Source organism: Sarcophilus harrisii, chromosome 2 (genome assembly GCF_902635505.1).
Source record: "Sarcophilus harrisii chromosome 2, mSarHar1.11, whole genome shotgun sequence".
Taxonomy (NCBI): domain Eukaryota; kingdom Metazoa; phylum Chordata; class Mammalia; order Dasyuromorphia; family Dasyuridae; genus Sarcophilus; species Sarcophilus harrisii.
In genome coordinates, this window is record NC_045427.1 from 627,666,903 (window position 1) to 627,692,291 (window position 25,389).

Sequence of the window (25,389 nt, forward strand, 5' to 3'; positions counted from 1 at the left end):
TTCATCAGGTTGGTGTCATTATCCCCACCTGAATACAAGGAGCCTCAGGTCCAAGAAATGAAGGCCCTGCCCCCAGGACTCAGCCCAATGCTTGACCCAAAGTAAGCACAAACACCTTTTCATTCATTCACCGCCCAGGGCCGAGGGATCCGGTTGGAGGCAGATCCAGGGCTATGGAATCCAGCTTTTCTCCCATCCACCATGTGTGTGCATGAGGAATGGGGGAGAGGATTATCAGTGGGAAAAGGACTTTTCTTTTGATGAGAAGGAAAAGGGACTGTACTTTTGATGAGGATGCTATGGGGAAAGTCAGGGGAGAGACAGGACATCAGGGGACACCTGGCTTTGGACTGGCTGTGCACCAAGATGAAGTGTGAACAAGCGCACACGAGTTAATAACCTTCCTGCTGTTTTTTGCCTTCTCTCTTCCCCAAGTCTAATCTCTCTTTCACATGACAGCTTTTCAGATATTTGAAAACAACCATCATGTTATCCCCACCCCCATCCTAACCTTCCCCTCCCCAGACTAAACATCCCCAGTTCTTTCAATTTAATGTAGAGCTATTTCCCATTAGGGAGAGAAGCAGGAAAGATCCTATTAGGCAAAAGGCTTGGGAAAGGCGGCCCTAGGAATCTGGTAAACAAGAATCAGACATGGGAGAGAAAGGAACATAGTGGGGAAACCATATTGGATTTGCAACATTTGGACCACCTCAGGAAGCTGGGCTCACTGGTACAGATAATCATTTGCCTGAAATTTGAAGCCCAGGAGGGAAAGGCAAGCAGTCTGTACCACAAATTATTCTCTGTGCCCATCCTTGGCAGGTCTCGTGGGGCCGGGAGCTAGGCTGCGGGATGCTCGGCACAGGCACCGGCCCCATCCCCAACCACGTCTCAGCCAGACGATGAGATGAAGGGCCCAGGAAGCCAGAGCAGGCTAGCCTGAACATGACAGGAAGGTCAGACTGAACCCAGAGTTTAGCCAATCGGCAGCTAGGGAACTCGGCGTTCTCTCCGAGGATGGAGGAGCCAAAGTCTCCAGCCAGAGAAGGAAGCAGCTGGAGACTAAGGTTTTGGCGGATAGCTCAACACATCCAATTAATGACTTATTACAGGGGAGGTTGTGATGGCAGGATGAGGAATGAAATGGGATCGATTCAAGTCAATTCAATTCAATACCGGTTTGTTGAGCATGAACTGTTTTCCATACCCTGGGCTAGTCGCTACAGGAGAAGTCAAAAAGGAAAATGGTTAAGGGAAGGAGCCCAAATTAATACACACAATTCATAGCCCAGTAGATGATCAAGTTGCCAATATGCACATGCAAGTACCATAATAGAAAATGGGATATAATTCATGCTAATAAAGGCAAAATGCTGAGACATCTGAGAAGGGGAAAAAGGAGGGAGAGCAGGGATTGGAGAAGATTCCCAGTCCCAGGAAGGCTGGGATTGTGCTCTCTTGCTGAGGTGAATACCAGGTCCTAGGAGTGGTAACGCCCCCCAGACTGCCATTCCTGCTTCAAGTCTGGGCCATCGAGAAGTTGTTGAGAAGCCTGTGGAGAGGGCCAACTTCACCAACCGCCACCCATGGGGCAAGTGAGCCAGCCTTGCTGAGGCACTAAGTCCCCTGGGGCAGAGGCAGGAGGCAGCCAGCGCCTTGAAAATCAAAGCCATCATTACTGCCTTGACTCCCATCTCACCTCAGACTCCAGGGGAGTCAGTTTGGACTCTGAACCCAAGAGGCAACAGAATGGGGAGGCTTGCAAGCCTCTGTCCTCAGCCATCCTCCCGGGAAATGGTCCCTCTGGAGACCAAACCCGGCCACTGCCCCTGCAGAGGCTGTACACCAGCTATCAAAGACCCAGAAAAGAAAGTTGTAGATATTGTTCCATGTTCAACATCAGAAATTGATAGTAGTGACAGTATAGCAGAGATCTGACCAGCTGTTTGGCTACTTTGCTGCTGCCCCATAAGGATCATGGGACTCTCCCATCAGACTTGCAGCTGAAACCTGCCCTACTCACTGGGTCCCTATAAATGGAAGCTCTTTGAGAACAGGGCTGACTTTTCTGTTTACATCCCACAGTGCCCTGCATAGAATAAGCACTTAATCAATGTTTTATCCACTCATTCATTCATTATCTCATGACTCACTGTACCTAGCAGTACTTTATACATGGGAGAACCTCCATATATGCAAATATATATATGGATAAATAGACAAATGAATGGAGGGATGAAAGGGTGGATGCATGAAGTGGAGTTTGCTCTGGGAAAGGATTATAATAGATAGAAAATGTGAATAAACTAGAAAACAAGCAAATTCCCTTTGGCAAGATAATGATGGACATTTTCATTTCAAGAAGCACTTTAAGCACCTGCTGTATGCTGGGCATTGTGGTAAGAGCTGGGAACAAAAAGATAAAAATGAAAGGGTTCTTGCCCAAAGACAGATAGAGAACCAACAAAATTAGGTTGGAAGAGGAGGGAAAGTTAAAAGAGGGAAGAATTGATAAAACCACCAAAATATGGAACAGTTGTGATGATCCAAATGTTGGTGCTGTCCAAAAAAATAGAGATGTTATGAACTGATGCTGAGTGAAATGAGCAGGACCAGGAGATCATTATATACTTCAACAACAATACTATATGATGATCAATTCTGATGGACCTGGCCATCCTCAGCAATGAGATGAACCCAAATCGTTTCCAATGGAACAGTAATGAATTGAACCAGCTACACCCAGGGAAAGAACTCTGGGAGATGACTATGAACCACTACATAGAATTCCCAATCCCTCTATTTTTGTCCAGCTGCATTTTTTATTTCCTTCACAGGCTAATTGTACACGATTTCAAAGTCTGATTCTTTTTGTACAGCAAAATAACTGCTTGGACATGTGTACTTATATTGTATTTAACTTATATTTTAACATATTTAACATGTATTGGTCAATCTGCCATCTGGGGGAGGGGGTGCAGGGAAGGAGGAGAAAAATTGGAACAAAAGGTTTGGCAATGGTCAATGCTGAAAAATTACCCATGCATATATCTTGTAAATAAAAAGCGATTAAAAATAAAGATGTTACAGAGAAAAGAAACAGAGATATTAGGGGGAAATGAGTAGTTTAGTATTGGACAAGGGTGTGATTGCAGTTGCCAGGAGAACACCTACATAAAATGTACAAGAGGCAGTTGAAGATCATCAAGAATGGAGACAAAGAGATGAATTGATTTTTAATTTTTATCTTTTGTTTTTAAATCACCTTCATTTCACCTACCCAGTGATCCAGGAGATGGATATTTAAATGAGTCATGATGATACTTAAAGCCAATGAAAAAGGTTAGATCAGCAAGGTCAAGGACAAAATTTTGAGGGCCAACCATAGCTAAGAAATAGGAGCAGTACAAGGAGCCATGGGTAGAGAGATAAGAGAAGAATTGCTAGAGTCCACAAATGAAAGGAAAGGATAAGGGGGTCAGCATCATCCCTGACTTCTCACTATCTCCCACCCTCAATATCCAATCTGGTGCCAAAGCCTGCAGATTTCTCCTCTGCAACATCTCTCTTCCTCCACTGATATTGCCACCGGCCTGATGCAAATCCTTATCACCTCACACCTGGATTATTGCATTTGATGCTGGTGCTTCTGCCTGCCTCAAGTTTCTCCCCACTACAATCCATCATCAATTCAGTCACCAAAGCGACTTTCCTAAATCTCAGATCTGACCATGTCATCTCCCTACTCAATAAACTCCAACCTTCCCTGTTGTCTCCAAGGTGAAATACAAAATCCTGTTTGGTGCTCCAAATCCTTCCCACCCTAACAGCCTCTTACCTTTTTACTCTTACACCTTACTCTCTGCTAAATTTGCTTGGATCCAGATACACAAGTCTTCTTGATTGTTTCATAAACAAAATACCATCTTAACTCTGTTGCCTTCCTTCTTTTCATTATTTCCTATTTATCCTATATTTATACATCTCTATTTGCTCATTGTCTCTTCCATTAGACTATAAACTCCTTGAGAGTAGAGACTATTTTCTTTTTGTATCCTCCATGTTTATACAATACCTGGCACATAGTAGGCAATTAATAAATCTTCAATGACTCACTGACTAGATTGCAAAAGAAATTTATTACGAGGAAAACAAAGATGTTAATTTTTCCCATCCAAATTCACAAACTATCTGCAAACCTCTTGGGAGGCCATGGACCTCAGATTAAGAACCTCTGAAATACTAATTTTGGGCTTACAAAACATTTTAGGACTTACAATCTAGAGGACCTTCAAGGTTATCCAGCCAAACTCTCTTAGTTTACAAATGTGGAAACTGAGAAGTCAGACTTTGAAAGACTGAGGAGTAAACGTAGTGATTACAAATAAGTAGAGAATTTTCCATAAGTCTGGCAATAAGGAAGAGAAAGGTCTTTGCAGTGACTATTCCTCATGCCAGGGTCTCCATACTTGGGTCTCCACTACTGTGCTTTCCACACGCTGGTAGGGACTCAATTGTAGGGATCCTGGGATTTCAGGCAGAGACGTGCAATTTTTCCTACAATAATGGTGAATCACTGAGAATTTTAAAGCAGTAAAGTGAGGCAGTCAGAACTGTGCATTAGGAGGGCTGAACTCTGCAAGAGTTGGGAGGATGGATCACAGAGAATGAACACTGGGAGAACATTGAGGAAATTGTCAAAATAATCCAGGTCAGACATAATGAAGACCTGAATAAGGATGGTGTCAAGTGGGGATGGAAATGAAGGATGAATTCCACAGCTATCTGGGAGGGAGAGTCAACAGAACTTAAGTGTAGATCATTTTAATGCAAAGGGCAAAGTGGGGGGAAAGTTAGAATATGGCTCCAAAATTTCTAAAATGAGTGAAAAAGAAGAAGAGTAAAGCCATTAAGAGAAATGACTTGAGGAGGAACAGCTTTGAGAGAAAGGTCAAAAACTTTATTTTGGACTTGGTAAGGTTAAGATGCCACTGGAACATCCAGGTAAAAATTTCAGCGTGGCAGTTGGATAGATAAATCTTGGAAAGAAATTGGAGCTGAAGATACAGGTCCATTAATGATAACGACGGTTGATGTCTTTGGAATGAAGATCTATTAGAGAGAAAAAGCATTCTAGATTAGAGGGTCAAAGACAGAAGTTGGGGGATTGAAGAAGAGGAACATTTATAAGGTAAAAGAACCAGTAAAGTAAAGCATCATAAAAATCAAGTAAGGTAATCATCTAAATGATGGGTCATTTTCCCGGTCTTCTTTGGAGCCAGGATGCGTCTCCTGCTCCTTTGCAGAGGTGGGGGCCCATGGCTATGCTTTTTATACTTAACATCTTATTTTGGATGGTTTTGCCAAACTTTTTTTCCTGTTTTCCTCTGGAAGGGGAGAGAGGAAAGCACACAGGAAAACATAGATGACAAAGACATTTTTTTTAAATGTTTAAAGAAAGCTCAGCAATCAACAATATGAAGTATTTCCAGAGATGTCAATAATAGCTCACATTTATATGCTAATTTCAGGTTCTTATAACATTTTAGAATGCACAGCTTAGAGGACCCCCAAGACTATCCAACCAAATCCTCTTATTTTACAGCTATGGCAGTGGAGTCACAAGGGATTAAATAACTTGCCCAATATGACACAGGTAGTATCAAAAATATCCAAAAAACCCCTCTAAGTTGAGGTGATCTGACCCCAGAGCTTAGGTTCCTGCCTTTCTACTATGCTGCCTGAAGTTCAGCATCTCACTGGGTCCTGACAACAACTTGAAGTAGAAGCTAGTGACTGATCCTCTTAATGCTAGTGCCTTCCCTCCGTTAATTATCTCCAATTGATCTTGTGCATAGCTAGTTTGTTCATTGTTATTTGCATGTTGCCACCCTCATTAAGATGAGTTCCTTGAAAGCAGAGATTGCCTCTTTTACTTTTCTCTGTGTCCCCAGGGATACACAGTACACACAGTAGGCATTTAATAAATGCTTATTAACTGATTATTATCTTCATTTTGCAGATGAGGAATGGGAGCCTCAGAGTGATTTGTTCAGGATCATGTTCTTAATAAATGCCTCAGGTAGCATTCGAACACAGGTCTACCTGACTAAAAGTTCCAAACTGTATCCTCTACTCCACATGTCAAAGAACATGAAGTTTGTGGAAAGATTTCATATTTGGTTATTAGAGAATGGATGGGATCTCAGAGAGAGCCGCATCTCTGCAAGAGCAATAGGGAAAGAAGCCCAGATTGCCAGGGGTGCAAGAGTGATAAGAAAGCAGAGTTTTCAGATGTAGACTACTTGTAGAAACTTAGTGGTGAAATAGACTTGTGAGGGAGAGAGCCATCTGCATCCAGAAAGAGTTCTGTGGGGACTGGATGTGGACCACAACATAGTATTTTCACCTTTTTTTGTTGTTGTTTGCTTGCTTTTTGTTTTCTTATTTCATTTTTTTTCCTTTTTTTGATCTGATATTTTTGTGCAGTATGATCACTGTGGAAATATGTATAAAAAATCAGACATGTTTAACCTATATTGGATTGTTTGCTATATGGGGAGCGGGTGGGGAGAAGGGAGGGAGAAAAAATTGGAATATAAGATTTTATAAGGGTGAATGTTGAAAATTATTTTTTCATATATTTTGAAAATAAAAAGCTATTATTAAAAAAAAGAAAAAAAAGAAACTTGATAGTGAATAAGAAAAAAAGGAGGCCTTTGGGCAAGTAACTTAACCTTTATGAAACTCACTTTCTTCATCTATAAATTAGATAAGAATAAGAAATAGCACCTCTCTCCCAAAGCTGCTGTAAGGATCAAATGACATCCCGTAACTTATCAGGGAAAATATATTTTTTAGAAAAGGTGAGAACTGAGTATAGCTGTAAGAGCAGAGAAAATGAAAAAAAAAGAGAAGAGGTGATTAGTAAAGCAGAGTCCCAGAGAAACCGTTAAGAGGAAGAGATCAAGACAAGAGGTGGAAGGCTACCAGTGGCAAGGGCAAAGTTCATATTCTTCTTCTGACACAGGAAAGGATAAAGAAAGTGGGGGCATAAATGAGGTCATGAATGAAGAAGGTCAAGTCACACAATATTCTCAGTAAAGGAAGAGGTGATAGCAACAGCTGAGTCCTTGTATGACAAGAAGGTGGAAGGCAGTTAAGGTTAAGGGGACAAGGTTTGGAATAACCACTTCATTGAATTTATTAGAGTCCAAAACAGTCTAAATACACCCTAGGGATAACTAGGTGACACATTGGATGGAGCACCAGGCCTGGAGTCAAGAAAACCTGATTTCAAATGCAGTCTCAGACACTGTGACGCAAGGCAAGTCATTTAACCTTGTATGCCTCAGTTTCCTCATCTGTAAAATTAGCTAGAGAAGAAAATGGCCAACCATTCCAATATCTTTGCCAAGAAAATTCCAAATGGGGTGACAAAGAGTCGGATATGACTGAAACACCTGAACAACAACAAAAACCTACCCTGAGCCCCAAAGACGAGATCTGGCAAACCCGAGACAAGAAAACCTTTCTTTATATAACACTGGTAATAGTTCACATTTATATAATGTTGGATACCCAAAAGAATCACCAGTCCTGATAACTTAAAAGAGCTGGGGGAAATAACTAAATTTATCAGCAGTATTACAGGTCGCTCACTGTTGACAAGAATATGGGAAATAACACTATTTCTCCAGTCCTACTGCAGATTATATGCAAGCTAGAATGTATGGCTCAATCTGGTAGAACCCAAAGGTAATTTTAATATCATTCCAGCTTTTTTGAGATCTCATCTTTAAATTGCAGGGACCAAGCCTGAGTATTATACTTAAAGGGTGAATGTTACTAATAATCATCCCCAGGTTATAAGGGGAGAGGATGGAAGAGGACCTCACAGGCACCTGACTCTGGCATGCTTCTAGCAATTGTCAAAGCCTATAGGAAATGTAGCTCTTTACTACTTACAAATCATTTTTTCACAACAACCCTTGGAGGTATGTACTGGAAGTACTATTATCCTCTATTTTAGCAAAGGGGGAAAATGACAAATGTTGGAGGGACTATGGGAAAAGAGACACATTAATGCCCTATTGGGAGAACTCAGAATTGGTCTGGTCATTCTGTGAAGCAATTTAGAACTGTGCCCCCAAAGTCACAAAATGATATCTTCCTTATGATCTAACAATAACCAGCCATATTCCCAATTTTAGCAAAGAAAGGAAAATGAACCAAATGCACACCAAAATATCTTTCTAGTCGCTCCTTCTGTAGTAGCAAAAGACTAGAAACTAAGAAAGTGCCCATCAGTTGAGTCATGGCTGGATAAATTAGGTTTCATGAATGTAATGGGATACCATTGTGCCATAAGAATTGATGAAGAGAAAGGTTTCAGAAAAACCTGAGACGATCTATATGAAATGATTCTAGGTGAAGTAAGCAGAAGCAAGAGAACAAAGTATACAGTAATAACATTGTAAAACAATTTTATGCAAATTAAGACAACTCTGAGGTACCACTTCATACCTCTCAGATTGGCTAAGATGACAAGAAAAGATAATGATAAATGTTGGAGGGGATGTGGGAAAACTGGAGCACTAATATATTGTTGGTGGAGTTGTGAACTGATCCAGTCATTCTGGAGAGCAATCTAGAACTATGCTCAAAGGGCTATAAAACTGTGCATACCCTTTGTTCCAACAATCTCTCTACTGGATCTATATCCCAAAAGGATCATAAAAAGGGGGAAAAGACTCATATGTGCAAAAATGTTTGTTGCAGCCCTTTTTTAATGTCAAGAAACTAAAAACTGAGTGGATGCCCCTCGGCTGGAGAATGGCTGAATAAGTTATGGTATATGAAGGTAATGGAATATTATCTATAAAAATGATGAACAAGCTAATTTCAGAAAAGCCTAGAAAGTCCTACATGAACTGATGCTAAATGACGTGAGTAAAACCAAGAGAACATTGTACCCAACAACAAGATTATAGGATGATCAATTGTGATAGACTTGGCTCTTTTCAATAAGGAGGTGATTTAGGGCAATTCCAATAGATTTATGATGGAAAAAGCCATCTGCATCCAGAGAGAGAACTATGGAGCCTGAATGTGGATCAAAGCATAGTATTTTCATCTTTTTGTTATTGTTGTTGTTTGGTTGGTTGCTTTTTTCTTTCTCATTGTTTTACCCTTTTGATCCGATTTTTCTTGCATAGCCTGACAAATATGGAAATATCTTCTTGTAGAATTGCATTTGTTTAACCTATATTGGATTACTTGCTGTCTGGGGTGAGGGGAGGCAGAGAAGGGATGGAGAAAATTTTGGAACACGAGGTTTTGCAAAAGTGAACGTTTCATATACTTTAACATATTTAACATATATAGGTCAACCTGACATCTAGGGGAGGAGATGGGGGAAAGGAAGGGAAAAATTGGAACAGAAGGTTTTACAAGGGTCAATGATAAAAAAAATTACCCATTCATATATCTTGCAAATAAAAAGCTATAATAATAAAAAAAAAAGGTGAATGTTGAAAACTATGCATGTAGTTGGAAAAGTAAAAAACTATTATTTTTTTAAAGTTTTTTTTTGCTAAGGCAATTGGGTTAAGTGACTTGTCCAGGGTCACACAGCTAGGAAGTATTAAGTCTCTGAGGCCACATTTGAACTCAAATCCTCCTGACTTCAGGGCTGGTGCTCTATCTACTGCACCACCTAGCTGCCCCTAAAAAAAAGAATTTTAAAAGACTTAAGAACAACAGAGTTGCATAATCTAACCTATATCTGAGAAGAAATTCCCTCTAAAACATCGCCAACAAGTGATCAACCTTTTAGCCTCCACTTGCAGACCTTCTGTGACAGAGAACTCATCCTCTCCCAAAACAATCTGTTCTACTTTCAGATAGTTTCAATGACGAGGAAACCTTTTCTTCATATGGAGCCTAAATCTGCCTCTCAGATACTTTCTGCCATCCCATTGGTCCTAATTTTGCCTTCTAGGCATAAGTAGAAAAAAATCTCATCAACCCTTTTCCACCTGATAGCTTTTCAAATACTCTTGTGTCTTGTTAGTGCTATGCCACTAACAGTTAGGACCCATGAGTTAGTATTTAATTGATCTCTAAATCAACCGGTTATGGATTTGGAGCAAAAGGGACCTCGGAGCAAATCTTCTTAAACTGTAGGTCATGACCCCATATGGGGTCAGGAAACCGAATGTGGAAATCATGAAAAATTTGGCAATAGTAAAAGGTATCAAATATTCCACCAAGATTTAATTCTTTATGTAAAAATAAACAAGCACATCCACCTAATTAGCATGCAAGTTTGTTTTTGTCTTTCATAAAGAATAAAATTACATACATAGTTATAAATGGGTGTTTTATATATAAAAATATATGCCAAAGAATTGTTTTTAAATAAATTTCTTTATGATTTATTATCAGTAAAATGTTGAATTTGTTTATTTATCTTATAGGTATAACGCTATATGCCCAGGGTCATGTAAAAATTTCTCAGGTGAAAAGGGTTCCTGAGTAGAAAAAGTTTAAGAAGCCCTGTCCTAGAGACCATCCAGTCCAAATCTTTCTCTTTACAGATGGAGAAACTGAGGCTGAGAAGGTAAGTGATTTGCAAAGATCATGCAAGCAATAAATAGCAGTACAAGAATTTTAACCCAGATCCTTCTCTTCTGAATCCAGTGCTCTTTCTGCTATACCTAGGCATTTGCATGTGGTCTCCCCTAAAGAATGTATGCTCTTTGAGGGCAGGGACTATTCTTTTGCTTTGAGGATTGAGTTGCTTTGGGTTTGGATTTTTGGTGGATTTTTGTCTTTCTTTGTATCCTCAACCCTTCACACAGTGCCTGGCATATAGTAGGCATTTAATAAATATCTTTTGACTGATCGTATCAAGATATTGCATGTATATATGGAATATATGCTTCTTTAGGTAGACTCCTAAGAAATTGGTATAGCACATAGCACAAAGTTGGACACAGAGTCCTAGAATTACTAGATTTAAGAGGAAACTTGGAGACCAGCTGGCCCAAACCACCATGTAGCAGATGATCAATGAATATTGACTGACAAGCTAATTGATCTAGTCTATTCTCTTGAGTGTCTCAGAGAGGCCATCATGGCCCGTGGTGCTGATCAACTAAGAGGAAACTGAAGCCGTGAGCTCTGATTTAACCAAGGGATTAAAGTCACTTATTTCTCTAGATGACCCTTCATTCATCACAAGCCTACTGCATCCCTTTTAGTAGAATGTAAGACTTCATTCCAAATTCCCATTCCTCACTCACAGCTCTGTCCAGTCACATTGAATCAATCAACATCTGGTAAACACCAGCTATATTCCAGGCTCTGTGCTAATACAAGGAGCCATTTCAAATCTCACCTCATGTAACTAAAAAAAATAGAGGAAGAGGAGGCCCAGGGATCATCAAAATACCCACCCATGCTGAAAAAGTCCGGTCAAGAGGGCTTAACCCTTGAACCCAGATTGTCTTACTAATCTTGATCAGACTGAAAAAGAGCAATAACTATGGTGTGTCAATGAGGACTTTAAGCAAGGATCCCCAAAATTTAGAGGGCTTATATTCCCTCGGGATCTAGAAACAACTAGCAAGAAAAAAATTAATTACAATCGGACACTAACTTCTCCACAACCACTTCTCAGAAGGCCATACCCTAGGTAAGACTTTTTAGGGTTCAAACAATCAAAACAAAAGTCAGAGCTAAGAGTGGGGAGAAACATAAAGATAAAAGAGAATGCTTTTGAAACTTTTTTTTCCCATGATCAAAAATCAGTAAGTCATTCATTCATCACCTGGGAGGGATGTGTGTGTGTTTGTGTAGATCATACCTCTCCTTGTCTTCTATGATTCCCCTACAATGATAATAAAATAACTTCACTTATCCAGGGGGTACAGAAAAAGAATCCTGAGTCTCAGAAGAGACCCCTCTAACAATAATATAAGAGATGCATTTTAAATCACCCAGATTTGTCACAGTACTATCCTTTGCACCCTCCTTGGTAAAATCCTCATCAACTCTTTCCTGGACTAATACAATCACTTCCTCTTTGACCTTCCTACATTAAGTGTCTTTCCTCTGCAAATCATTCTCCATACATCTGCCAAAATGACATTTCTGGCACAGATCTGATCAAATGCCTCTGCTGCTCAAAAAACTTCAATAGTTCCCATTTGTTTCTGGGATAAAATAACGAAATAAATGCAACAAATAAGATGTTTGGTATTCAAAACCCTCTACAATGTCACACCAATTTATTTTTCCAAGCTTACTATACATTAATGCAATATTCCAGCCAAAATGGCCAAAATTCTCTTTCTCATCCATGACACTCAAATCCTACCTCCATGCCTTTTAACAGGCTGTTTCCATGCATGGAATGTCCTTCTCCCTCTGCCTTTTAAAATCCCTTTAGGGTTTGACTTGTGAGATCTTTTTTGATGTCCTCAGTCATCCATCTTGTTTTCTACCTACCCTTAAACCTGTCAGATCTCTACAAGTAGAATGAAAGCTCCTTGAGGGCAAGTGCTTTTTAACTTTGTTTTTGTAGCCCCCAGGATTTTACATCATGTTTTGTGCATAGAGGGGCTTAATAAGTATTTTTAACTGAATTGAATGCTATCATTGATGGTCACTTCCTACCTCTGGCTCTCAATTTCTTCAACTGATGAGCATGGTTGGACCAGATGACCTCTGCTGGCCCTACCAACTCTGTCTATGGTCCTCTGAAATGAATTGAATTTGGTTAAATTGATTTGCATTTTGGGAAGTGAATTGAGCTGAGCCAAGCCAACCTAGGTCAGGAAATGCTGAGCAACGCTGACTGAAAAGGAGTAAAACCAAATGAACTAAGCTAATCCAAGCAAGAAAATGTGACAAGGACTAAGCTGAGTTGAGTCAAGCAGTTACAAGAATAGCCAAGCTAGGCTGAACTGAGTTGAGCTGATGTGGGCTAAATAATTCTGAGCAACAAGGACCAAAGTCAAGTAAAATTAAACCAAGGGAAGTTTGGTAAGTTTGATTTGATGAGTACTAATTTTTTAGGAAGAAAGGAATGAAATAAGCATTAATTCAGCTCTTACTACGTGCAAAGCACTATACTAAGTGAATAACAAATAAAAAAGCAAAACAATCCCAGCTTTTAAGTAATTCACATTCTAATTCAGGGAGGCAATACATTAGGGAAGCTTTCAGCTTCAAGTCAGACGGAAAAATCTCTAGAGTCCAATGATAAAAATAAAATGTTAACAATTCTTATTTGATGTCATTTCCACTAATAAAATCCACTAAGTTTCTGATGTTGACAATGTCTCATGGACGGGTGGCAAAATTTTTCCTTTCTGGAGCTTCAGAAGCTGTGGCTATAGTCTCTGGAAGAACAATTTCCAGGCAGCATTTCCATAAATGTTGCTTCCCAGGATGATAGTTGAGATCACTGGGCTGGAAACAATGTTATTCTCAAGGCTCTGGGGCTCAGGAGTCCAGGTTATCTCAGTGTCATATCTATGAAGGCCAGAGGACAAAAGCAACAGAGAAGTAAAAATCTGTTCAGTGGAGTTGTAGCATGAATGTGGGAGATGGGGATGGGAGGGACTGAGTACAGTAATCTTTGAAGCTCTTTCCTTGAACTCCTTTCTTCCAAGCCTTCAGGGACCATTGCAGTGTCAAGATAGAAGAGTAGGGTTGGCTATTCTGGACAACCAAAAAGTAATGTGGGGAATGAGGGTGGTCAATGTGTTATCAAGAACAGAACAGAGTTCTGAAAAACAGGTAGTGAGTATGACTTTTGCTAAAAGTCATGTCCCCTGGCTTATTGAAAGGGACTGGTTGAAGAAGAATAAGGAAAAGAGCTCAGCCATTGTCACCAATCTAAGAGTTCACTGAAGGGCTATAAAAATCATCTGGACCAATGTGAACCAGGAGCTGTTATTTATCCTCAAAAAATCCTTGATATGTTTTTGCACCAAAGGTTATTTTAAAAACTGAGTCACCAGGGAACTGGAAGAATGATTTTGCACTAAATGAGGAAATGGCTCAGGGACACATAAAGTATGAGGCTAAAGGACTACTTCTTGAATGAGACAAAAAAAGTATAAACTCTCACAAAAATCAGTGACAGGTCTAGTTTTAGTTAACATATTTGCCAGATCATGTAACCTACAAAATGATGAGTAGTTGTTGTTTTTTTTATCCTCTCCTATCCAAAAATCTCAGGAAAAAAAGAGAAATTATGCACCAGACATAGAGTAACTAACACTGAATACACAAAAGAAGACAAAAATACAAAGTTTAAAAATGAAACAACACCAGGGAACTTAAATACTTAGAGCTCCCACTCAGAATCCCCTTTCCCAACTACCCACTCCATCTGTCAGTGCAAAGCAACCTCAAAGAGTTATACTTTAATATATGACTAGGAGACATGCCCAATCTCTCTCTCACACACTCCCTCCCTTCCTCTTCCTCCCTTCTTCTCTCTTTCTTTCTCTCCCTTTCTCTTTCTCTCTCTCCTTCCCTCTTTACCTCCTTCCCTCCTTCTTTCTCTCTCTCTTGCTCTCTCTCACTCTTACACACACACCCACAGACCTCTCTTAATATTTCTTTTAATTTGAAAAAAAAAGCAAAATATCTCCTGACCCTGTCTAGCCACGCAGGAGAAAGGACGAAAAGAAAAAGGGGAAAAAATAAAAAGGATGGAATACAAAAAGAATATAGAAGAAGCAAAAGGTGTTGGAGAAGAGTTTTCTATATGCCAGAGAGAGAATACTAGAACCCAAGTGGAAATAGGTGTGTCCCTGACTCCCACAGAACCCCACTATGAGGAGTCAGTGAATTCATAAGCTCTGTGGCCTGTGCATCAATAGAAGAGAAAGTGATTTTTTTAAGTTAGGAAAAAAACCAAAGACAAGCAACTGGGAACCCAAGAGAAAGACTGAAAAACTAACAGGAAAATCTTGAGTAAAATCTTGACTAATTCACAAGTAAGCAAACCAACAGAGATATAAGAATAGAAAATAAGTGCAAACTTTTTAAAAAATATATATGAACAAGTATTACTATAAAGGAAAATGAACCAAAACACTCTTGTCAAAAAGGCAATTCTACAGAAGAAAATACTTCAAATATGATAGAACAACTTTTCAAACAACACAAGCTTATTCCATTCTCACAAGAAAATAAAGAAAAGAATGGGATAGGTAGATAGATCTTTAAGGTAGAAAATCACATGAAACTTTTCTATGTGGTGCCAAGCCAATAAGAAGAAATGGCCAAGCTTCTAGAAGACAAAAATAAATAAAAGACATTTATTAAATGCTTATTATAGGCAAAGAACTGTGTTGAAAATTGAATATATAAACAGAAAGGCAAAAAAGAATTTCTTTCTTAAGGAGCTCACATTTTAATGGAGAAGACAACCTATATAGGAAGTTTCTGCCAAAAATCAGATGTAGAGGTACCATGATCCACTGAATACAGTGGCAAAAAAAAGATGATAACATATATCCTTTAGTGGCCTTTCACTGAACTTTGCATCTGTTTTTGACATTAAAAGTACCAAGAGAGAGAGAACTTTCTTTTCTAAATCTTCTATAGCTGGGGCTACTGAAAGGGGTAGAAAATTTTCAGTGTACAAAATTATGTAAGGCAAAACACATCAGGAAAATAAATTTTAAAAATAATTCATTGAGACAACATGAAATATTAGCTAGAAAGTTGACCTTGGAGTCAGAAAACTTGGGTTCACATCAGCTTTGTGACCATAGATAATTCCCTTAAATTATTAAATTGCCCTTAAATTCTCAGTGCTCTCAAAAAAATCTACAAAACTGAAAGTTTCAGAAAAAAAAAAGTTGATCTAAATAAGTGAAGGAAGTACTCACATACAAATTAAATCACTAATCAAAAAAAAAAAAGTACTACCACTGTATGACTTTATGTTGTTTAGCCATTCAGTCATGCACAATTTTTCATGACCTCATTTGGGTTTTTCTTCGCATAAATACTGGAGCGCTATATCCTTTTACAATTCATTTTACAGATGAGAAAACTGAGGCAATCAGGGTTTAGTAATGCCAGGCTTTCATTCAAGAAAATGAGTCTTCCCAACTCCAGGCCCAGAATTCTGTCCACTCGGCCACTTAGCTGCCCATATGACCCTATACAAAGTTTCAAAGCTATTTTACAAGCATTATTTCATATGATCCTTATAACAACATTTTGAAATGATCAGCAAATATTTTATTCCGATCTTACACATTAAAAAAACCAGTTTCCCTTAATCCTGGTAGATCAATGAATAGAAAGCTGAGCCTGAAGTCAAGAAAATCTGACTTCAGATTTAATTTCAGACACTTACAATATGAATAACCCTGAGCAAGTCTTTTAATCTGTTATTATTCCTACTATTCCTGATTCTGAGTCCAGTGCTCCCTACATTCTGCTTAGTGTTATAGACTCTGAGCCCTCCCTTACAACCCAATACAACAGAAAGAAGGATTTCCTAAATTCAAATCCCAGATCTGCTATTTACTGACTTCATTACCTTGTACAAAGTACCAATGGGCCTCCCTTTCCACATTTATAAATAAAGGGTTTAGTTAAAATTGACATATACTTTCCACTACAATATTATAATTCTGTGATCCATATGAATCATGATTCTAATCCACTAGTGCAATTGAAAAGTAGGCATCCTCAGGAAGGAGACCAGAAACAAATGAAGTCATTCTACCTTTGTAAAAGTGCTCCATGCCTGGCAGATTCGTGCTCATTACACTCCCCAAAAGATTTCATGGATCTAGAGAAGGCTTCAGGAAGAATGAAAATGGAATTGGGGATGGGATGTTAAGGGAAGACTAAGAAGGAAAATTTCTCCATGATGGAAAAGCAAAATCTAAGAAAAGATAGGGGGAAAAGGCTTGAAGAGACCCAGAAAGGAACACATAGACATGCTCAGCAAATCACCTGACATTAGAATCGCTAAGTTGAGTCTGTCTGGAGCAGGAGAAGGATAACGTCACGTCAAGGACCATAAATTTTTGGAATGTGTTAACCCAAAAGATGGTGAGATCATAAAATAAAACTAGATTCAACTTTTAATAAATTTATGAATGCACATGAAAGTCTAAAAATGTAACTATGCAGTCAATAAACCAATTTATTGATCAACTGAGTGAGCACCTACTATGTACCAAGCACTGTGTTAGGCACTGGGTATATAAAGACAAAAATGAAATTATTTCTGCCTTCAGAGAGTTTATGTTCTATTAGAGAAGACAATATGCATACAGATAAATATATACAAAATAAATACCAGATTTTGGGGGAAAAGGAACAAGCAGATGGGGAATAAGAAAAGGCCTCATCTAGGTTGTGATGCTTGAGCTAAAGTTTGAAGAAAACAAGGAATCTGGGCACAAATGAGAAGGAAGATGATTCTGGGATTGAAGAAGAACTAGAACAAAAGTAAAGTGTCAAAGGACCTCAAGAAATCAAGTTTGACTAGACCACAGAATATGAGAAGAGAACTCAAATGTGCACGAGAGTGTAATAAGACTGAAAAGTAGATTGAACAGATAACAGTAACATTACCCCACTCTTACCTAGAGATTTACTTAGATTCATTCAAGTAAGCAAGGCAAAACATGTTAGATATGCAAATATTTCAAGGCTTCATCTCATGCAGTTCTATGGCATTTCTCTAGCACAGCTCCATCAGACATGACCTAAGTGGGTATTAAACAGGGCCCTACATAGCCTTCCCAGACCCAAGGGTATCTTTGTCTAGAGAACCTACCTTGTGAAATGAGAGGAAGGAGATTCAAGCAAGAGATATAAATGGAGGACAATTTCTGTATTTCTGGCCTTTTTTAATACCTAAATCTGACCTCCTTCTGTCATAGGCATATCTAACCATAGGAGAGCCAGAACACATCCATGCATTCATCCAAAAAAAAATTTTTGTTAAGTCTATTATATGACAGAATCAAATGTGATTGGCTAATGCCCTCTTTCCTGGATTCATTTGGAGGATTATTAGAGCCTGAGCCTTGAGCATCCAGAACCATGACCTAAAGAAAACCCAGAATTTTTTTCAAATGCTAACTCCATAGATAATGGTTCTTTTGCCATAATTTTCAAAATGATTGAGTCTAGGAGCAACCCTAAACCTCCTTCCCTAGCCCAGCTCCTATCCTACCAAGCAGGGGCAGGGCTCTCAGGAGATCTCTCCCATTCTTACATCCTGTTTTCCCAGAGAAGCTGGGGCTATTCAACCAAAAGAAAATCACCTTCCAAAGTATACTGACCTGGCTCAGAGGGTAAAAGTCTAAAAGGGCAGGAATACCCCATATGGAATTCCTCTGCTCATCTCAAAAAGAGCCCAGATTCCTTGTGATGAATTGAAGTCAATGCTACAAAAGTCACTTCCTACTCTAAGAGCATGTGAACCTATGATTTCTTTCCCCCTTGATGCAGTGCCCACATTTGCATCCTACCAAGGGGATTCTTTGAAACAATGAGAACTGCCCAAAAAGGAACTCTTTCAGGAGGTAAGAAGTTCCCCATCATCTAAAGTATTCAAGCACAGGCAAGAGAACAAGGGTCAGCCTAGATACCCTCTAACTCCCTTAACGAGTTCTTAAACTTCTTCCACCTCTTTTTGACCAAGAAATTTTTACATGATCCTAGACATATAAGTATATAAAATGGATATACAAAACAAAATTTACTAATATTAAATCACAGTTTCATTACCCCCACATTCAGTTACAAGACCCCATATGAGGTTGAGAAACTGGGCCTTAAAGCACCAAAATTCCTTTATTCTGAAAGCAGGTAAGAGTGTATCTCTGAAAGATAATTAAGCATGGATTTCCTTAATACTGAGTAGCCCCTGCCCTCTATATCCAGCATTAGATAGAAGTTGGGTTTATTTCCTGGCAAGAGCCCAGCATTCCCACTACCCCAAATCCCCACTACTGCCCAGGAAACTAGGAGAGATGCAAAGAGGCATTATTATCCTTCTTCCCTATGACCTCCCCAAGGCAGTCCAACTGATTTGACTCTACGTTATAGTAGGGCCATCTGTTAGAGAGCAAATCTCTAGAGTTGTGTGGAAAAGCTGAAGGAAAGCAGCATAAAACCCTCAACCCCAGAAGGTCTAGATCTGCGCTAACCATTTTACTACCCTGAGAATCCGGTTCACAATATTGCCATCTGATCCAAGACTCCAGGACTTGGACAGCTCCTCCTCAAGCAGCATCAACCCTCTCAGAAGCACCGTTCTTCCCATTATGTCCCTAACTAAGGCTTGTTCCTAGACTCCTCTGTGCTCCAAAATCCCTAGTCCACCACTTCCTCCTATCATTTTTCCCATTATCTCATGTGCTTCTTTCTGGACCAGAATTCTAAATGCATTTCCCACCCCTGCTTCAGCCTAAGATGTAAAACCTGATCCCCAGACTCGTCTGGTGAGAACCAGCTTACCAAAACAAATCCTTCTGGCCCATACCAATCCTATAGCACTAATCCCAGCACTCCAAGTCCAGGGAGGTCTCCAGAGCCTCCCCCTGCTGCACTCCGCTCTGTGCATTGGCATTGGAGCCTTCGTGATGCTATTGCAAAGCAAGCTTAATCTCCACTAGTCATACTGGCCAAAGCTGATTTTTTACTCCAAACCTATTTTCCTGGCCAAGGACTGAATACAATCACCAGCTCTGGAGAACAATACTAGGGGATTTCGTACAATATAGATAGACCACAGGAACCAAAACCCTTTGCTCTTAAACTCTTAGGAAGGGACTTTAGAAAAGTGTCATCCACCCCTTTCATTTCATAGAAGAGAAAATGAAATTGAACAACTTGTCCAAGATCACCCAAGTGGTAGAGAGCAAAACCAGGATTCAAATCCAACTTCTCTGGCTCCAAATTCTGTATATTTTCCTGACCACTGTTAGTCAGGAAACTGAGTTCACATCCCACCTCTGCCACTGCCTAGACCTTGGGACAGTCACTTCTCTCTGAGCGCAGTTTTTTCTTATACAAAATGAGAATCACGATCTGATCTCCAGGGTCCCTTCAAGCTCTGACAACCTGATATATTATCCATTTGAGATTCTTTGGCCTCCTGGCCCAGGGTTTCTTCCATAACACCCCACTCCCATCCTCAAAACCCCGTCACTGTGATTACAAAGGCCTTTCCAGTGGATTTCAATAGCACTGAAAATAATGATCTGCAATCTAGCTACAAAGCCTCATTAGCCTATGCAAGGCCTGGCCATCTCCAACCATTCCTATCTGCCTTTCTAGGAGCTGGAGCCTAGAGGGAAAGGGATAATAATGTGTATTTCTCCCAGTCTGGTTGATAAGGACATAAAATTTTGCCAACCTACAGAGGAATTTTAATCAGCCCTCTGTTCTACAGGCCACCACAGTCCTTGTACACCCACAGTAAGACAAGCCTCATCAATGTTCCTCTTATCTAGTCATTAGACACTAAGATACATCCCAAATGGACAGATCAGCAGCTTCCTGCAAGGCTGCTTAGATGATGTCCATTACCTCAGGATTCTAGGAAAAGCAAAAGTTTCATAAATTCTTTACACGTGGACACTAAAGTTTGAGGAAACTGGGGAAATTAGACCAGAATAGACCCCTTGGGGGGGACAATTTGGCCCAATATCTACTTCCTTTTCTGACTTTCATGTCACCCCACAGAATAGGAGGGTGTTTAGGCTATGTCTTTGGCCATTAGGAAACAAATAAACGTTTCGAGAAGCATTCATATTTAATGGACAACAAAATATGTTTCTCAGCAGAGGAAGAGTATACCAACTCAGACAAAGTCTGTAGGAACAAAGAACTCCCTACCACTTCTATTCTCAAGTCATTCTAACTATCAGTTACCTGCGGGGACGCCTGCATTCCCTTGATCTATGTCCTCAATCTTCTAGTCTCTCAGACAAAAACCAGCAAATCTCCAAAGGGTCTTCTAATCCTTAGGGGCCATTTCCCCCTTGTGAAATGTCCACAAGCCTCCTAAGTCTTCCTCTTCTGTTCTTACGGGCAATTAGATGCCACCAAGAATTTTTTGAATGCTTGATTTGGAGTCAGAAAGATCAAAATTCAAACCAGCCCCAGATGCTTACTAGCTACATGACCCTGGGAAGGTCTGTAACCTGTCTTTGCCTCAGTTTCTCCCTCTGTAAAATGGAGATCATTCCCAAAGTTAAAAGGCTCAAGTGAGATAGCACATGTAAACCTCCATGTAAATATTACCTATCATTATGATTCTGGTGCCCACTGTTCTTTCCAGAAGTCCTCCTCCCTAATATAATAGTCCTTAACCACTTATCACCATGCAGAAGGCAATTTGGTTCACTGATATTGGAGTCAGAGAGCATCTGGGGGTGCCAAAGTGCATAAAGAACTGAGTCTGGAGTCAAGAACACTCATCTTCCTGAGTTCAAATCTGGTCTCAGACACTTACTAATTGTGTGACCCTAAACAAGTCATTTCACCCTGTTTGCCTCAGTTTCCTCATCTGTAAAATTAGCTGGACAAGGAAAATGAGATGAACAAAGAAATGGCCAACTACTCCATGACCTCTGTCCAAAAACCCAAATGGGTACATGAAGAGTCAGACACAAATGAAAACAACTGAGCAACAGCTGAAGTCAGAGGACCTGAGATTAAGCTTCACCTCTAGCCTACTAACAATGTGACTTTGGGCCAGTCACTCAGTTTTTTCAGCTATAAAATGAAGTGACCTCAAAGTTTCCTTCCCAGTTCCAAATATATGGTCCCATGACCAGGTATAAATCCTTGGGTCAAGGACAGGAAAAAAGATTTTATTTTCTGGGAAAGGAAAGGTTAAAGTATCCAAAAACCCACTACAAAAGTCCCACAGAATTTTCCTTGCAAGAAACAAAAAGTTAGGTTAAAAGGGTTGGTGAGAGAAACTAAGCTATTTATTGTATGTGTTTTTATGCCCTAAAACAAAGCTTCTTAATGTTTTTGTGTTTGGAAGTCTGGTGAAGCCTATTGAACCTTTATCAAAATAATGTTTCTAAATACATAGCATAACATAGATCAATATCATTTGAAATCATATAATTTTCATTGTCCCTGATCCCCTAAAATTTAGGGGATTCTAAATCCCTCCTTGAGGATCCAAGGGCCCCAGATAAATAATCTCTTCCCTAGCTGAAGTTAAGTACCTAAACTCTGAATTATTGACTAAACTACTCCACACCTCAGTTTCTTCCTCTGTGAAGGAAGGAGGTGGATTTCTTTATCTCTGAGAATAATTCTACTCTAAGTCTGTGATGTTGACTCCTTGTTCCCTTCCCAGGGATGTCTCAGAGAGTTGCCTGCCAAATGCCCATTTGAAGTCCATGGAGAAATAATAGGACCAGGGGATTTAGAACTGAAAAAGACCTTGTCTAATGCCTACATTTTACAGATAAGGAAATATGCAAAAAAGTCAAATGACTTGCTCTGTAACACAGACAGAGGAATTTAGCCTAGATCTTCTGTTTCTAATGTAATCTAATACATCATCATCATACCTAATAATTCTTTCCACCATTTCCCCATAAATCTCCCCCTTTAACACATAGAAAGATTAATTTCCAGGAAGAGAAAATGTCCAGGAAAATGAAGTTGGGGTGGGAAGTGAGACAGAAGACACTCACAGGGTAAAGAAAGTGATAGTAAACATGGCAGCGTTTTCTATTCCTAAAGAATGGGAGGATGAAGGCAAAAAATGGAAAGTTGACGCTCAGTCAATCTTTTAGATTTTTCTGAACCATTTGCTATAGGAAATAGTACCCACAAGCTAAACATTCTTGTGACTGAATCCAACTCTCGAATGTGAAAGTGAAAGCAAGGTCCAATTTATTTCTGTCAATCCTGGACCAGTCTCTCCCCCCCCCCCCATCCTTTAGAATTCCTAGGGAAATTTTCCTGAAAACTTGTGTCTGTCTGCTGACAAAAAGATTATAGAACAAACACTGAAAAAGTCTAGAGGTCATCTGGTCTAACTTCTTCATTTAACAGATGAGAAAAGTGAGATCCAACTCATCATCAACCCCTTCTCTCATAGAAGGCCCTTAGCCTCATCAAGCTGACACAAACAGACTCTGAGGGAAATTAGACTGGAAATATTCTCCAAGTGAAGGCATGTATGGTTTGTTTTCTTAATTTCAGGGAAAACTTAAAAAGCAATAAATGTGTTTACCAGATTATTTTCAGGTTTGGCAACTGCTTCTCCAAGTCACGTGTGGGCTAATGAATGGGATTGACCAAGTCTCTGGGAAAACTGAATCATACATCCCCATGCCATCTGACCTGGACAGTCACCATCGCATCTTATCCACTCTAAGGTCTTTGAACACTTCCTACTTAAGCCCAAATCTTTGTGAAGTTATTTGGAAAAGAGAGCACCTTTAGCCCCCAAAGTCTCCAACTCTGTCTCCCCTCCTTATCCCAAAATTCAAAACCTTCACCAGGCTCTGATCAGCTGACCCTCATTTCCCTCTTGAGCTCACTCCCTGATGTTGTTCCTCTAACCTGAAGCTGTGTAACTAGGGAGATTTCCTCAAATCCATTCTAACCCTCAGGTCTCTACCTGCCTCTGACTTTCAGACTTGCCTGGCAGGAAGTCCAGGCTAAGTACTGAATCCCTCACTTCTGCTGCCCGAAGCCCTAATTCTCAACATGTAGAAGGTGAAGGATCCTTTCCTGCCCTTAAAACAGTATACTACCACAAAGTAAGAGGCAAGGATCAGAGTGATCAAAGGCAAGGCAATGTGAAGGGAAGAAAGAAATAATAAAATAAGAACAGAAGGAACTTCAAGGCTATTTGATTCAACCGGTCATTTTACAGATGAAAGAACTGAGTCACAAAGAGTTTAGGTGATTTATCAAGCTCAAATTGATTAAGAGACAGAACCAGGATGGGAACTCAAGTGTCCCCTTATTCCAAATCCAGGACCTTTTTCCGTAATATATTATGTCCTTAAAGGAAGTTTTAGGGCTGGAGGAGTGGGGGTTGGGGGAAGGGAGTAGGGAAGTGAGAGGTGGCCGACTGCTAGCCCTCTTCGGATTTTATAAATGCCCAGTCTCAGCCGGAGACGCTGTGACCTTGAAGCTGCTTTTGCTCCAGAGAGGCTGCCTTCATATACCTGTTGTCCATTCTCCAGCCCTCTCCCAGTCAACACTTGGAACCTAGCCCCCCGCACAGCTTGTCGCCCTGGAAGTCCCAGTCCAGGGACACCGGGATGTTGGCCCAGATGCTACAGGGGAGAAGGCATCAACCGAACCCATGCCCATCCCAGTCCTCCCAGCGCACATCCCATCTCTCTGTTCCTGCCCCGAGCTTGGCCGGACTGTGCAAATACTTGTCGGAGGCGGCGAGCACGGGCTTTGGGGCTCCGCTTCTGCGGGGTCCGGGCAGCCTCCCCTCCGGAGCCGAGGCGGTGGCGGCGGCACCAGTGAGAAAGGCAAAGACGCGGCTGTGGCTTCTTTCCTTGTAAAACAGCGCCCACCTCCGGCCTCGAGCCCACCAGCCTGGCGGCTCAGCTTGGCTCAGCAGCAGCCAGAGCCAGAGAGCCGAGCAGAGCCCGGGGCTGGGCTGGTCCGGGGTTTGAGGGGGAGAAGCGGCTGGGGCCGCGCTCACAGCCCGGGCACGTGCGGACAGACGCATCCACACTCTCAAGCACACGGCACACCCATAAAGACTCTGTGGCACCTGGAGGCACAATCGGACACCACAGACATAGGGAGAAACAACACCCTGCAGGCCCGCACACAAATGACACAGAAAGACAGAAAGGTACTACAGTCCTATAAGCTAGTGTAGACACAGACGCATGTGGTCAGAGAAACAACACCCTACTGGTGTGCACACAAATGACACAGAAAGACAGAAAGATGCTACAGTCACATAAGCAGTGTAGACACAGACATACATGCAGTCAGAGAAACAACATCCTACAGGTGTGCACACTAATGACACAGAAAGACAGAAAGATGCTACAGTCATATAAGCAGTGTAGACACAGACACATATGGTCAGAGAAACAGCATCCTACAGGTGTGTACACTAATGACACAGAAAGATGCTACAATCATATAAGCAAGTGTAGACATAGGCATATGTGTGGTCAGGTAAAATGGGGCCATGCACTACACCCATAAAGACATGGAGACACACATGCACATTGAAACACAGAAGAATGTTACAAGGCACAATATATAGACATCTGTATATATACACACGCTGCATACAGGTGTCTGTGTATACCTGTATTCACCCACAGATACACATTATATAATAAC

At 40.4% G+C, this 25,389-nt stretch overlaps 1 protein-coding gene across 2 annotated transcripts in view; it reads right to left on the bottom strand.

The window, feature by feature from the left end:
• GRID1 (glutamate ionotropic receptor delta type subunit 1) overlaps window positions 1–25,389 on the bottom strand; it is a 1,098,515-nt gene that overhangs the window by 1,068,571 nt on the left and 4,555 nt on the right. The gene's annotated exons all lie outside the window — the stretch shown is intronic.